The sequence below is a fragment of the Aquarana catesbeiana genome, linkage group LG02, assembly GCF_042186555.1.
Source record: "Aquarana catesbeiana isolate 2022-GZ linkage group LG02, ASM4218655v1, whole genome shotgun sequence".
Classification (NCBI taxonomy): Eukaryota; Metazoa; Chordata; class Amphibia; order Anura; family Ranidae; genus Aquarana; species Aquarana catesbeiana.
Genome location: NC_133325.1, coordinates 177103204 through 177120103, shown reverse-complemented (window position 1 = coordinate 177120103; position 16900 = coordinate 177103204). Strand labels below are relative to the sequence as shown.

Genomic DNA, 16900 nt, shown 5'->3' with positions numbered 1-16900 from the left:
GAAACGGCTGCATTGGGCAGAAAAATACATGAAGACTAATTTTCAAACAATCCTATTCACTGATGAGTGCCGTGCAACCCTGGATGGTCCAGATAGATGGAGTAGTGGATGGCTGGTGGACGGCCACCCTGTTCCAACAAGGCTGTGATGTCAGCAAGGCGGTGATGGAGTCATGTTTTAGGCCAAAATCATGGGAAGAGAGCTGGTCGGCCCCTTTAGGGTCCCAGAAGGTGTAAAGATGACCTCTGCAAAGTATGTGGAGTTCCTGACTGACCACTTCCTTCCCTGGTATAGAAGGAAGAACTATGCTTTCCGTAATAAAATCATCCTCGTGCATGACAATGCACCATCTCATGCTGCAAAGAATACCTTTGCATCAATGGCTGCTATGGGGATAAAAGGAGAGAAAGTCATGGTGTGTCCTCCATCCTCCCCTGACCTCAATCCTATTGAGAACCTTTGGAGCATCCTCAAGCAAAAGATCTATGAGGGTGGGAGGCAGTTTACATCCAAACAGCAGCTCTGGGAGGCTATTCTGACATCTTGCAAACAAATTCAAGCAGAAACTGCCCAAAAACTCACAAGTTCAATGGATGCAAGACTTGTGAAGCTGCTATCAAATAAGGGGTCCTATGTTAAAATCTAACGTGACCTGTTAAAATGTTTAAAAAGTTAAAATGTTGTTCAAAGTTTGATTGAAATAGCTTTTGATTTCAGTAAATATGCTGCAAACACAACAAATGACCATTTTCAGTTCTTTACAACCTATAAAGTGTTTTGAAACTTACTGTGCATAATAATTTAGAAAAGTGCATTGTAAGTTTTTTATTTTGAAAAAAAAAAACTGTTATCAGGAGGTTTGTTCAGTAAAATTTGAATTGTACTCTTAATAGTTGATAACATGAGAATTATGCTGACTGTTGTTTACATCAATTATTTAGGTAAATGAGAAAAAAATCATTGGCATAATAATTTGGAACAGGGTGTAGACTTTATTTATTGATCAATTTCTGATTTTACACAGTGTTTTACATATCAATAGACAGTAGTGGCCACAAATGATTGGGACAAGAATGAAAAATGCTGGGGTCAGAATGATAGTCTTTTCTATTTATTCTATTATTATTTGCAACAGTCATGAGCTGAAAATTGTGTGTGATTGATGAACCAAAAACTAAAACTATGTCCCTTTTTCATACACAGGAAAGTCTCAGCCAGGAGGAGGCTGTGGAAAGTGGCAGCCAGGAGGTGGCAGGGGTAAGTGGCAGCCAGGAGGTGGCCGGGCCCAGTAGCCTGCCTGAATCCCAGGTCCCTCCCCTCCGCCTTCCAGAAAAAAGTCCCAGGAAGAGGAGTAACCTGGCAGCACTTGGCCTATTTCGGAAGGCTACTGCGGCCCTCAGAACCCCCCCAATATTCAAGAGGACTATGCCTACATGGCAGCCTGCAAAATGAAGGAAATAGAGGAGGGCCAACGCCTTTTATGAGGAAGTTATGTTACAAGCCTTAAATAGTGGGTTGAGGGATGAACTCACAAGCCTAAGCCATGTTTGTGAGTTCAACCATGGTCCTCCTCCTCCTCCTCCACCTCCTGCCACAACTACAACACCAGAGCCACAGCCAGGAAACAAATGTGGAAGGAAGCATGGAAGGAAGACAAGAAAGTGATGGCCTGGGTTCAGTCTGGTCTGACAAAAGACGCAGGCTGTGGTAAGACCACAGCCTCGGGACAGATATGTCATCTGCTGCTGTTCCTGATCTCTTGTAGTCCTGGACGGGATTGTGCTCATTATTATAAGGACTCCTCAGGCCACCAATTTTGACTGTAAAATAATTATCTGCCCTGGGGTACAAAGGCTTCGCAAATTTCATCAGTTTCTCCAGCGTTGCCTTCCTCTTTATTTTGTTATGACCCATAATAAATGGCTATTTATTTTTCACAAATACAACAAAAATTCGAAACACTATTATGGAGATCTGACGTAAAAAAAAAAAATATTCATGAGATCACGCAAAATAATAAAGAAATCAGTTTGTCAGAACTCTGTGTGAATATCAGCAGCAAAACAACTTCATTAGTCTAGCATTATAAAGAAGAATTTAATGCGCTGCATTAAAAGATTTTAAAATTTGCAGCGTGACAAATGTACTATCTTCATTACAAACGCTAGTTTTACCAGAACGAGCGCTTCCGTCTCGTACTTGATTGAGAGCATGCGTGGAACTTTGCGCGTCGGAATTGTGTACACACGATCGGAATTTACGGGAACGGATTTTGTTGTCGGAAAATTTGAGATCCAGATCTCCAATTTTGTTTGTCTAAAATTCAGATGGAAAATGTCTGATGGAGCCTACACACGGTCGGAATTTCCGACAACAAGCTCCCATCGAACATTTTGTTGTTGGAAAATCCGATCGTGTGTACGCGGCATAAGAATGATTCTGCTAAAATTTGTATGGAAAAATAGAGGCAATTATATTGCCTACAAAATTATGAGTAGACCAAGAGAGAAGGGGGGAGTGTTCCTACCAGATTTTGGAAAATATCCTGAGGCAGCAGTATTACGGAGGATCTTTAATTGAGTCCACGGCTTACCGTATAAGAAGTGGGTGTCCTTAGAGGAAAGTGTGAGTAAATCTGCTCTGGGCAAGATTATTTGGATTCCAAAGCAATATAGAGGTCTCTCGGGAGAAACAGCACCAATTACTATAGAAACATTTAGAGTATGGGATAAACTACTTAAAAGTATATCATGGCAGCATAACAGTCCTCTGACCCCCTTGACAGGCAATGACTTTTTTCCGCCAGGGAAAGATAAGTCACTATCTAAAATGGAGCCCATCGGACCAGTTGAGGCTTAAAGATGTTTTAAAGGGGAACGCCTTGTGTTCAATAATGGAGCTGAGAGAGAGGTATGGTACGACTCCATGGGATGTTTGGAGATATAGACAGCTCCAACATTTTGTGGAGTCTCTCCCAAAACCTCTCCGCGCGGTTTCCAGGTTAAACTTGTGGGAGAGATTGGTTGATCAAGGGGGAATAAACAGACAGGGGATTTTGAATATTTATAGGTTGCTGATATCCCCTTCGGATGACAGATCCATGTGTCCATTTGGAAGTTGGGAAATGGAATTGAATCAGGCACTACCTGAAACAATGAAAAATAAAGTCTTAGATTATGTTCACTCTACTTCAATGGACACACGGACAAAAGACATGAATTATAAATTATTGGTTAAATGGTACTATGTGCCATCAAACATACATAAAATGAACCCTCACATCTCTCCCCTATGCTGGAGGGAATGCGGGGAGGTTGGGACCCATGCCCATATATGGTGGCAGTGCCACCGGATTCAATCATACTGGATGGAAATATTAGATTGAATTAAAAAATAGTGAAAACGAGATTGGGTTGGATCTGTGGCAATGTTTGTTCCATGCAATGGATTCCACAAGGAAGAAATATAGAGCAGCAATAACTCCCTATTTGTTGAATGCAGCAAAGACATTGATCCCCAAACAACGGGGGTCAAAGATGGCACAGACAATGAAGGAGTGGCTTAGGGAGGTAGATAAGATTAGGCTTATGGAAGAAGTAATTAAGATTTGCTAGTATTTGGAAAGGATGGTTGGAATTTAAACAATCTCCAGTATATATGAGATATATGGGAAGCGAAGGTGGTATTTAGAGGTTCTGCACCTGGCCCCTTCCCCCTCCTTTGGGCTTTTTTTTTTTTTTCTCTCTTCCCTTTTCTCTCTACCCATCACGAAGTGTGCATGGTATTAGGGGTATATAGTGGTGGTTGAGAGATAAAACTCTCTCCACCTCATAAATAAATAAGAAAAGGGTTTGGGAGGATCACAGATTCACTTATGTATATATATATATATATATATATATATGAGATATTTGCCAAGAGCATTTAATAAATGTGGACGTAGTCGGGGAGTGTATTTATTGAATGAATAATTTGATTAGAGTATGTATGTATGTGTGTGTGTATGTATATATATATAGATATATATATCTATATATATATCTATATATATATATATATATTTTAAAGGGGAAGGGGGGTGAGGGTGAGGATAGACGGTAATAAGGAGTTTGGGGGGGAGAAGCGGAGTGTATATGTGTGTGTGTGTGTGTGTGAGAATATATATATATATTTAAAGGGGGGGCGAGGGTGAGGATAGAGAGGGAAGGGAAGGAGGGGGGGGGGATATGTGTTTATTTTTTTTTTTTTTCCTTGGGGGGTTTGGAGGAGGGATCGGGAACTAAGGGTGCAGTATCTCTATTTCTTCACTTAAAAATTTATTATGAATTTTTAGAAACATGCCCATTTAAGAGATGATGTTAAAAGATAGATCCATTTTTCTTTGCTTCTGTTTTGTATTTGTATATATGTGTATGTATTTTTTTGGAATTTTTGTATTTATGTATTTGGAATGATGGGGAAGATTTTGTATGTATGTATTATAAAATTTAGTAAAAACAATTGAAACAGTAAGCTGAAGCAAGTAGTCTTCTCATCAGCTGGGGATGGTGAAGAAGTGGGAAAGCATCAGCCAGTGTCAAGTCAGGGACCCAGCAGGATAGCGGGGGTGATGCTTGAGGAGTATACAGCGGGATTGCTGTGGAAGAGCTCAGGGGATCCAGTGACGACTGGGATCTAGAAGTCTAGTGAGAGACTGGGAGCTCAGTGAGTGAAGATCTACAGTGTGATACTGTGATATAAGTAAAGGACTGCTTTGTGTTGCCAAGAGTTAAGTACAACTACCGTTACTGACTGTTACAAGATTAGTTGCCATAGGAGACAGCGGTCCTACCTATACAGAAGTGTCATCTGGCTGGAGGCCTTACACTGTATAGCTGTCTACCTATAGAAGTCTCGGAGTCTGACAATTACCATTGCATCTACTCAAGAGTGTCCTGGCCCTAACCCTCTCTCCCCCAGTTCTGTTAAGAGACAATAAATCTCTTGTTCGCATCCAAAAGTGACTGGCACCCACCATTTCTTCTTGCATCACACCCACCATGCCTGGTAACCCACTCTACAAGGAAGGATGTCAGCTCTCCCTAACCCTTGAGGTCACCAATAGGCCTCTGGGGCCCCAGGACCTTGCTACATCATGGAATGTGTAGGGCTCATGGGACCCATTCGAAAGATCTATGATTACAGCAATTATTTGTAAATATTACCTGGGTATTTATGGTTTTCTAGAGACTCATCTTACTAGAGAAGCTGTGTCCTGTATACAATATTCCTGGTGGGCTGGTCCTATCGCTCCACTAACTCCTCCTTTTCTAGGGGGTGAGTGTACTGATACATCGCTCCCTGGTATCTCGGGGAAATAGATGTACTGGTGGATAGTGAAGGGAGATATATATTTTTGCATTGCCAATTGTATACGTTCCAAAGAGTTATAGCAGTGGTTTATACTTTCAGTCACTGACAGCAAATTTGCTAAGCGGAAGCTGAATGGGGTTGAGACATACACTATATTGCCAAAAGTATTGGGAGGCCTGCCTTTACATGCACATGAACTTTAATGGCATTCCAGTCTTAGTCCTTAGGGATCAATATTAAGTTGGCCCACCATTTGAAGCTATAACAGTTTCAACTCTTCTGGGAAGGCTGTCCACAAGGTTTAGGGGTGTGTCTAAGGGAATGAATAAACATTCTTACAGAAGCTCATCAGGCACGTATGTTGGACAAGAAGGCCTAGCTCACAGTCACCGCTCTAACTCATCCCAAACGTGTTCTGTTGGGTTGAGGTCAGGACTCTGTGCAGGCCAGTCAAGTTCCTCAAACCCCAAACTTGCTCATCCATGTGTTTATAAACCTTGCTTTATGCACTGATGCGCAGTCATGTTGGAACCGGAAGGGGCCACCCCCAAACTGTTCCCACAAAGTTGAGAGCATGAAATTGTCCAAAATGTCTTGGTATGCTCTATCATTTTACGTAGTTTACCACTTTGTGGCTGAGTTGCTGTTATCCCCAGTTGCTTCCACTTTGTTATAATACCACTAACAGTTGACCGTGGAATATTTAGTAGGAAGGAAATTTCACCGATGGACTTATTGCACAGGTGGCAACCTATCATGGTATCACATTTGAATTCACTGAGCTCTTGACAGCGACCCATTCTTTCACAAATGTTTGTAGAAGCAGTCTGCATGCCTAGGTGCTTGATTTTATACATATGTGGCCATGGAGGTGATTGGAACACCTGATTCCAATGATTTGGAGGGGTGTCCCAATACTTTTGGCAATATAGTGTATGATCATTTAAAATCATTCATGTCTATGGGTGGCTATATGCAGAACCAGGGTGAGGAGGCAGGAAATGCTGGGGTTTACATTGCAATGGTTTAGAGACCCATGTGCCTTAAACTTTAAAAAGTGAAACCCTGTGAATTGGGTTACAAGTGAACTATTTTCCATGTTGATTATTTAAAACAAGATCATTAAAAAAATACCTTATCTTAAATTAACATGGTAAATTGGTATATCAACTTTTTTTTTCTGCATACAGTGCCTTGCAAAAGTATTCACCCCCTTGGCATTTTTCGTGTTTTGTTGCCTCACAACCTGGAATTAACATGGATTGTTTGAGGATTTGCATCATTTAATTTACAGAACATGCCCACAACTTTAAAGATTTTTTTTTTTTATTGTGAAGCAAACAACAAATAGGACAAAATAACAGAAAAAGTCAATGTGCATAACTATTCACCCCCCCTAAAGTCAATACTTTGTAGAGCCACCTTTTGCGGCTATCACAGCTCCAAGTCGCTTTGGATAAGTCTTTATGAGTTTGCCACATCTTACCACTGGGATTTTTGCCCATTCCTCCTTGCAAAATTGCTCCAGCTCCTTCAAGTTGAATGATTTGCGCTTGTGAACAGCAATCTTTAAGTCTGACCACAGATTTTCTATTGGATTGAGGTCTGGGCTTTGACTAGGCCATTCCAACACATTTACATGTTTCCCCTTAAAGCACTCAAGTGTTGCTTTAGCAGTGTGTTTGGGGGTCATTGTCCTGCTGGAAGGTGAACCTCAGTCCTAGCCTCAAATCACACACAGAGTGGTACAGGTTTTGCTCAAGAATATCCCTGTATTTAGCACCATCCATCTTTCCCTCAACTCTGACCAGTGTCCCAGTCCCGACTGCGGAAAAACATCCCCACAGCATGATGCTGCCACCACCATGTTTCACTGTGGGGATGGTGTTCTTTGGGTGATGTGTTGGGTTTGCACCAGACATAGCGTTTTCTTTGATGGCAAAAAATTAAATTTTAGTCTCAGCAGACCAGAGTACCTTCCTCCATACATTTTGGGAGTCTCCCACATGCCTTTTCGCAAACTAAAAATGTGCCATTTTGTTTTTTGCTGAAAGTAATGGCTTTCTTCTGGCCACTCTGCCATAAAGCCCAACTCTATGGACCATACTGCTTATTGTCATCCTATGTACAGATACTCCAGTCTCTGCTGTGGAACTCTGTAGCTCCTCCAGGGTTACCTTAGGTCTCTGTGCTGCCTCTCTGATTAATGCCCTCCTTGCCCAATCTGTGAGTTTTGGTGTGCGGCCATCTTTTGGCAGGTTTACTGTTGTGCCATGTTCTTTTGATTTGGTTATGATAGATTTGATGGTGCTCCTAGGGATCATCAAAGATTTGGATATTTTTTATAACCTAACCCTGATTTGTACTTCTCAACAACATTGTCCCTTACTTGTTTTGAGAGTTCCTTGGTCTTCATGGCAGTGTTTGGTTAGTGGTGCCTCTTGCTTAGGTGTTGCAGCCTCTGGAGCCTTTCAAAAAGGTGTGTATATGTAATGACAGATCATGTGACACTTAGATTGCACACAGGTGGACATCATTTCATTAATTATGTGACTTCTGAAGGTAATTGGTTGCACCAGAGCTTTTTATGTGCTTCATAACAAAGGGGGTGAATACATATGCACATGCCAATTATCAGTTTTTTTATTTCCGAAAAACCAGTTTTATGTATAATTTTACTTCACCAACTGAGACTATTGTGTTCTGACCAATCACATATAATTCAGATTAAAAAAACATTGAACTAAATGCTGTAATGTAACAAAATAGGTAAGAAGCTAAGGGGGGTGAATACTTTTGCAAAGCACTGTAGTATACTAAGTTTTTTTTATATGTTTAAATGTTGTTACTTCTTTTAATACACTGTTCTTATCATCTATGCAAATATTTTAAAATTCTTAAAACTGAGCATAGGTGTATTAAATTATATAATGATTTTTCTAGTACAATAAAAGTAGTCATGTTCCTGTAAATAACTGAAGTGAAAGCACATAGAAAAACGGTCTACTTTCTTCTATGAAAGTGCAAGTGTCTCAAACCATGTGAAATAAAATTACCAACATAACACTTTTTACTGTCTAATCTCAAAAATAAGTTAGAACAAAAAGTAGCCACATACCTGGTTTTGCTGTTTTCCTGGGTTAGCAGGTTAACCTTGGTGTTACCCACTGCTGCATAGAACTGTGTGAAAAAGGGAAGGTTGAAAACATATATCCTATGCCAAATGTGGATCGCACTTGACTTTTTATCAGGGCATGTGCAGACTGGCATTAATCTTATTTGTGTAATGCAACAGGTTGGTAAGAACATAGGACTTTGTACAAGACTGAACATGAATTTCTTTACCATTCAGAAAATATATTTAATTGTCGAAAGTGCTGTAATCCACTAAACCATTTAACCAGCCTTTACATTAGATTTCCCACATCCCACACTTTTGTTCCAGAGACTATGACCATATACACAGTATATATATATATATATGTACAGTGCCTTGCAAAAGTATTCACCCCCTTGGCTTTGTACCTATTTTGTTACATTACAGCCGTTAGTTCAATGTTTTTTTAATCTGAATTATATGTGATGGATCAGAACACAATATTCTCAGTTGGTGAAGTAAAATTAGAAAAATATATACATAGAACTATTTTTCGGAAATAAAAAAACTGATAATTGGCATGTGCATATGTATTCACCCCCTTTGTTATGAAGCACATAAAAAGCTCAGGTGCAACCAATTACCTTCAGAAGTCACATAATTAATAAAATGATGTCCACCTGTGTGCAATCTAAGTGTCACATGATCTGTCATTACATATACACACCTTTTTGAAAGGCCCCAGAGGCTGCAACATCTAAGCAAGAGGCACCACTAACCAAACACTGCCATGAAGACCAAGGAACTCTGCAAACAAGTAAGGGACAATGTTGTTGAGAAGTACAAGTCAGGGTTAGGTTATAAAAAAATATCAAAATCTTTGATGATCCGTAGGAGCACCATCAAATCTATCATAACCAAATGGAAAGAACATGGCACAACAGCAAACCTGCCAAGAGATGTCCGCACACCAAAACTCACGGACCGGGCAAGGAGGGCATTAATCAGAGACCTAAGGTAACCCTGGAGGAGCTGAAAAGTTCCACAGCAAAGACTGGAGTATCTGTACATAGGACGACAATAAGCCATACGCTCCATAGAGTTGGGCTTTATGGCAGAGTGGCCAGAAGAAAGCCATTATTTATAGCAAAGAACAAAATGGCACGTTTTGAGTTGGCGAAAAGGCATGTGGGAGACTCCCAAAATGTATGGAGGAAGGTGCTCTGGTCTGATGAGACTAAAATTGAACTTTTTTGCCATCAAAGAAAACGATATGTCTGGCGCAAACCCAACACATCACATCACCTAAAGAACTCCATCCCCACAGTGAAACATGGTGGTGGCATCATCATGCTGTGGGGATGTTTTTCAGCAGTCGGGACTGGGAAACTGGTCAGAGTTGAGGGAAAGATGGATGGTGCTAAATACAGGGATATTCTTGAGCAAAAGCTGTACCACTCTGTGTGTGATTTGAGGCTAGGACAGAGGTTCACCTTCCAGCAGGACAATGACCCCAAACACACTGTTATGCCGCGTACACACGGTCGGACTTTTCAGCTACAAAAGTCCAACGGACGCTGACGGACTAAAGCTGGCTGGTAATCCGATCGTGTGTGGGCTTCTCCGGACTTTCAACTGACTTTTTTAGCCTCAAATCCGACGGACTTTAGATTTGAAACATGCTTCAAATCTTTTACGTCGTAACTACGACGGACCCCGAAGTCCGCTCGTCTGTATGCTAGTCCGACAGACAAAAAAACGACGCATGCTCATAAGCAAAAACTAAACGGAAGCACTCGGTCTAGTAAAACTAGTGTTCGTATTGTAGGTAGCACATTCCTCACGCTGCAAAATCTGTGATCGTTGAATGCAGCGCATTTAATGTCTTCTTTACGAATGCTATAAAGAACGAAGATGTTTTGCTGTTCATATTCAAACAGAGTTCTCCCAAACAGATTTCTGGATTCTTTTTCTCTTTGATCTCATGAATGACATGGTATGCTTTTTCAAAACAATGTTTCCATACTAATAATACTTTTTAAACTTTTTTTTTTTTTGGTGGAGTCATCTTTTCTTGTAATTTTTATCCAGATATTTATTTTATGATTGTTGTGGAACTTTTTTTCTGTTTATCTATAAATTTTTTTGTAAAGTTACCACAGGGAACCCATTTTTATATATATTTTTAAAATTTTTTTTAATGTTTGTAAAGTTACCACAAAGAACCCTTTATAATTTTTGTTTTTATAGTGATTTGTTATTTTTTTTTATATAAAGTTAACCCAAAGAACCGTTTTTGGTTATGTATCTTTTTTTTTTTTAAATACTTACCACTCGAACATTATTAACATTATTTTAATCTATTTTTGTTGTGTTTTTGCAAAATCAATGAGATTGTTGTCCCTTGTTAATTTAAAACATTGTGTCTAAAATCTATGATTTAAAATAAAAAACCTAAACTCAAAAAATATCCATTTATTTATGGTCTAAATAAAATAAAGAGGAAGTCAATGCTGGAAAAAGTATGCGTACAAGAAAATGGGGATCTTGAGGAGTCCATATAAGAGGGAGCACAATCTGGTCCAAGAATCCCAGAGATCAACAGCACCAGCAGATGATATAGATGTCCCCAGACTGTGGTACTACAACAGCCTGCGTCTTCTGTCAGACCAGACTGAACCCAAGTCATCACTTTCTTCTCTTCCCTGCAGCCTTTCCTCCACGCTGCCCTGCAGCCTTCCCTGCAGCCTTCCCTGTAGCCTTCTTTGGAGGCTGTGGCTCTGGTGTTTCAGTTGTGGCAGGAGGAGGAGGAGGAGGAGGGGGGGCTGCCTCATGTAGTTGGGTGTTTCGTGTTAGCGTGCCCTGCAGCCCCTTCTGGATTGTTTCCCCAAATAGTCGCTCACAAATGAGGCGCTGCTCCCAATCCATTTGAAGAAGCCTGCTGGCTAAGTAGCAGCCATAGGACTCTTCCGCTTCGGGGGGGCTCTTCAAAAAACGGGTGGCCTCTTGCATGAGGCGCAGGGATGCCTCCTGTGTGACCGTCCCCTTCCTGGCCCTTTTTTTGGGAAGGTGGAGGGGAAGCACTTGTGATTGGGTCATGCTCCTACTGGGCCCAGCCACCTCACTTGGCCCAGCCACCTCACTTGGCCCAGCCACCTCACTTGGCCCAGCCACCTCACTGGGACCAGCCACCTCCTGCCTGACACTGGGCCCAGCCTCCTCCAGGATGATGGAGAATCCGCCCTCCTCCAGGCTGTCCATGGGCCCGGTCTCCTCCTGCCTGCCACTTTCCACACATTCCTCCTGGATGGACTCATCCTGTGTATAAAAAAAGGACATAGTTTTATTTATTTATTTGGGGTTCATCAATGACACACAATTTGCTTCTCATGACTAGCAAATTCAATGTGAATACATCTCTTTAATAAAAGAGTCTAATCAGACACCCTAATTTTTTATAGCAGGTGCCAAACATATTTAGCCACTCCTGTCAATTGATATGTATACACAATTTTGAGGCCAAAATTATTTTAGACAATTATAACATCCAGTTAACATCATTAATATTAGTACAGTAAATATTTGTTAATATAATTTACCTGACTCCAGATGGTCATATCCGGTTCATCCAGGATGGAAGACCCAGCTTGCTCCTCATCAGCCTCTGCTGGGGTGGAGGGAAGGGTGGAGGGAAGGGTGGAGGGAAGGGTTGAAAGTGATGCCCTAGCTTCATTCTGGTCATCAAGAAAACAGAGTTGATTGTAGTACCACAGCCTGGGTACATAAACATCATCTGCTAATGCTCCTGATCTCATTGATTCCTGGATCTTCTTATGCTCCCTCTTATACATATTCCTCAAGACCCCAATTTTCTTGAGCAATGTCTCCATTGTTGCTTCCGGGATGGTCGCCTGGACAAAGGATAGAAGTCTCTCCAGCGTTGACTTCCTCACATGCTTTGCATAATACTGAGGGTGTTTCACCTCCCACAAATTCCTCATCTCTCGATATTTAGATATGAAAGCTGTAAGGAACTCTGGATCCTTAAATAGGGGATTCATTATATCTGGAAAAGATAAAGTCACAAGACAAAAAACACTTATTATTAGGTTTCTGCTAACCCCTCATCAATCTATCAAGCCATATAGGCCGCTTGCTACAAAGTCATGACCATAAAACAAAAAAATATTTAAAATTACCTTCGTTTTGTAACGTCCTGGTCCACTATCACCTACGCACAGAACGTACGTACGACACGTGCGCAAGGCCCCTCTTTATACACTACGCACGTGTGAAACTCCACCTGCGTCGCCCGCCCCTGACGTTCGAAATTAACTCATGTTCTCCGCCCCCTAATTCGACGCACAGAACGTACGTACGACACGTGCGCAAGGCCCCTCTTTATACACTACGCATGTGTTAAACTCCGCCTGCGTCGCCCGCCCCTGACGTTCGAAATTAACTCATGTTCTCCGCCCCCTAATTCGACGCACAGAACGTACGTACGACACGTGCGCAAGGCCCCTCTTTATACACTACGCATGTGTGAAACTCCGCCTGCGTCGCCCGCCCCTGACGTTCGATTTTAACTCATGTTCTCCGCCCATTTTTAGTTACGGCGCGTAGTGGGGTAAATAATGGCGGAGACACCTGACATGTTAACTACCTCAGGTAGCGAAAAAAGCCCGGAGGCTGGAACGTCAACCAGATCTGTGAGGCCTAGATTTAAGGCCTCCAATATGAGTTTTGAAGAGATGGTGGAGATGGTGGCCATTCTTCAAAAAAAGGACTATGATGGGAAGTATGGGCCGTACGCACGGCCAAATTTGCGCAAGGCCAAAATAATAGCGAAGGTGGTGGACACTTTACAGGCTTCTTTTGAGGTCCAGCGCTCCAAGGATCAACTTCGCAAAAGATGGTCTGACCTCAAGCTCAGGGAGCCGGATCAATACAGACGGATCCGTAAAGTGCTGAAAAAAAGTAAGTACTTGTCGTGTTTTTCTCTTGTGTTTATTACCTTGTATACTGCTCCATGTGCTTTTCCTTCCTATACGATTTTTTTGCTCATCGTTTCAAACGATTTTTTAATAAACCTCGTTACATATCTATAGATATATCTATCTATATATATGTGTGTATATATAGATATATATAAGTGTGTATATATCTATATATATGTGTGTATATATAGATATATATAATATAGTTAATAATCTTTTGATCTCTCTCTCTCTCTCTCTCTCTCTCTCTCTCTCTCTCTCTCTCTCTCTCTCTCTCTATATCTGGAACAAAATCTAAATATATAACTAAATGTAAAGAAAAAAAAAAGATAACTTAAAATATTCCAAAAGAATGTTTTACATTTCTATATCTATCTATCTATCTATCTACCTATCTCTCTCTCTATCTCTCTCTCTCTCTCTCTCTCTCTCTCTATATATATATAGATATAGATCTATATATCTATATATATCTATATATATAGATATATAGATCTATATCTATATATATGTAGGAAGGCCAGTATGGTGGCCTGAATTTATGGGAGGAGCCCGGGGGGTATTTAAGCAGCCCGCTCACCTGTGGTGCTTGTCCGTTTCCTGTGCGCGATATACGTCACTAGGCCGACTATTCGATATACCAGCGTCCGCAAGTTCTTGCCTCGCAAGTTCCCGTATTCGATATTCCGTACTCAAAACTTTCGAAGTCCGCGTTTTTCGTTCGTAGTTTGTACCACGCGTCTGGCTTGGCTGTCGCAGGTAGGGTCCCGTCGGACTTTTCGTTTTCATATCATGTCACTAAACCGTGATTTCAAATTTTCGTTTCACTCGCATTTCACAAACTGCAATGTATATCGCTCGTACTTTCGATATGTTACCAATTTTTCGGATCAAGTCAGTTCGATACCAATCATTTCTCATTTCTGAAACATTTCTAAACTCATTTCTGACATTTCAAATCATTTCAAACATTTCTCATTTCAGTCACCTACCGCGCTCCGATTCGAATCCAGTCGCACCAAAAGATGCACCGATTCGTTCCGGTGTGCCCCAGTTATTACGGCCTCATTTCTATACATGCTCCAGAGTTGCGTTATTATCAGTCATTCGTACCTCTGTCATGGTTATCATTTCATTTCCACGTATCACGTTCCGACATGAATTCAGTCGCATGGAAATGCACCGATTCGTCTCGGCGTGCCCCAGGATTGGCCTCATTTCTATACATGCTCCAGAGTTACGTTATTATCAGTCATTTGTACCTCTGTCATGGTTATCATTTCATTTCCACGTATCACGTTCCGACATGAATGCAGTCGCATGGAAGTGCACCGATTCGTCTCGGCGTGCCCCAGGATTGGCCTCATTTCTATACATGCTCCAGAGTTACGTTATTATCAGTCATTCGTACCTCTGTCATGGTTATCATTTCATTTCCACGTATCACGTTCCGACATGAATGCAGTCGCATGGAAATGCATCGATTCGTCTCGGCGTGCCCCAGGATTGGCCACATTTCGGTACATGCTCCGGAGTCCGATTCGTAGTCAGTCGCTACAACAGCACGACCGATTCGAGCCTCCGTCATGGCAAACGATATGTTACACCGCACTTACCGCGCTCCGCTTCGAATCCAGTTGCATCTTCCATGCATCGATTCGTTACGGCGTGCCCCAGGGCTCGGCCTCATTTCTGAAACATGCTCCAGAGTCCGGATCATAGCTAGTCACAGATATCGGGCGACTGATCCGTATCTCTGTCACGCAATTACTACCATTTCACTCCCACAACGCATCACCGTTTCGAAACCAGTCGCATCTGAGATGCACCGAGTCGTCATGGAATGCCTCGCTTGTTTCGACCGTATCCATACCTATACCAGAGCTCGGTTAGTTGCCAGTCGCAGAACACGGCACAACCAATTCGAGCCTCGGTCAAGGTAATCATTTCTCTCATTCATTTCATACTGCGCTCCGATTCGAATCCAGATGCATCAAACAGGCACCGATTCGTCCCGGTGTGCACCAATGTTTTCAGTTGCCTCATTTCAATACATGCTCCAGAGCCCGGTTCATGGTCGAATCAGTCACGACACGACCAGGCCGGACCTCTGTCAGGGAGTTCACTCATTTCATAATCAAGGCAAACATTTCGAATCATTTCATTGTCACAAAGATTGCAAACACCATACAAACGGCCCCAGCCAACACCTGCATCAGAACTTGGTTAGCTATCAGTTGCAGCATAAACAATTCGTGCCTTTGCCAGGACAAACATTTCACGGTTACATACCACACTCCAATTCAAATCCAGTCGCATCCGTGATGCACCAACTTATTCCGGCATGCACCAGCGTTTCTTTGCCTCATTTCAGTATATGCTCCAGAGTCCAGGCCGCAGTCAGTCGCAGCTGCAGCACAACCAATTCGTGCCTCTGTCATGGCGAAACGTTTCTCATTCATTTCACTCTAAGGCAAACATTTCATTTATTTCGCTGTCGCATGCCGCGCCCCGATTCAAATTCAGGGCATCTGTCAGACATCCATTCATCCTGGCAAGCCCCAGTTGGTGCAGCCTCATTTGCGCAGTCATGGCACACCGATTCGTGCCTTTGTCATGGCACAAACAGTTCACTCATTTATTTAATGCCATGCACCTGTCGCTTAAACATGTTACAATTACCTTTCAAACCAGGTAGTCAAACACTCCACCGGTTCTCATCTGTCATTTCCTCTAGGTCAGTCAAAAAAAAAAAAAAAAAAAAAAAGGGGGGGGCCACACCCCGTCTTCCTTCGAAGCTCAGTCATGGTCCTGATTTCATTCGTTGGAACCTTCGCCTCGCGACTATACCCCCTCATAGTCACTGCACATCCAAGTATAACCTCTTGCAATCATCGCAAATACGCATCCAAACACAACTTCTTGCATTTCATTGCAAGCACACATCGAAACATAACTTCTTGCAATTGCAAGCACACATCCCATCATGACTTCTTGCAATCGTTGCAAGTACGCATCCAAACAGAACGTCTTGCAATCGTTGCAAGCACACATCCAAGCACAATTTCTTGCAATCATTTCAAACACGCATCCAATCACAAAACTTCTTGCAAACGTTGCAGGCATGCATTCAAGCATAACTTCTTGCAATCGTCGCAAGTACGCATCCAATTACAACTTCTCGCAGCCATTGCAAGCACACATCCAAGCTTAACGCTTGCAGTCTTGCAAGCACATGCAGCAATACGAACTTTTCACAGTCACTACAAACACATCTCCACCGACAGGAACTCCCTTGCAATCGTTGCAAGCACACATTCAAGCACAAATCTTACAATCATTACAAGACACGCATATTAGCATAACTTCTTGCAATCATTGCAAGCACGCATCCAGTCACAACTTCTCGCAAATGTTGCAGGGACACACCCAAGCATAACTTCTTGCAATC

The 16900-nt window shown here is 41.9% G+C and overlaps 1 protein-coding gene and 1 long non-coding RNA gene across 4 annotated transcripts in view; one reads left to right on the top strand and one right to left on the bottom strand.

The window, feature by feature from the left end:
• The window catches only part of LOC141127438 (retinol dehydrogenase 16-like), a 198537-nt gene that overhangs the window by 84915 nt on the left and 96722 nt on the right, over window positions 1–16900 (bottom strand). The window contains exon 1 of one of the 3 annotated variants that reach the window (XM_073613872.1): window positions 8471–8627. The exons of 1 other annotated variant lie outside the window; for it this stretch is intronic. The gene's annotated coding sequence lies outside the window, so the exon portion shown is untranslated. Of the gene's footprint in view, window positions 1–8470; window positions 8628–16900 lie in introns of those variants that run through there. One more of the 3 variants, XM_073613869.1, reaches the window with a different exon arrangement.
• LOC141127439 (uncharacterized) overlaps window positions 1–16900 on the top strand; it is a 31099-nt gene that overhangs the window by 9761 nt on the left and 4438 nt on the right. The window lies entirely within an intron of this gene.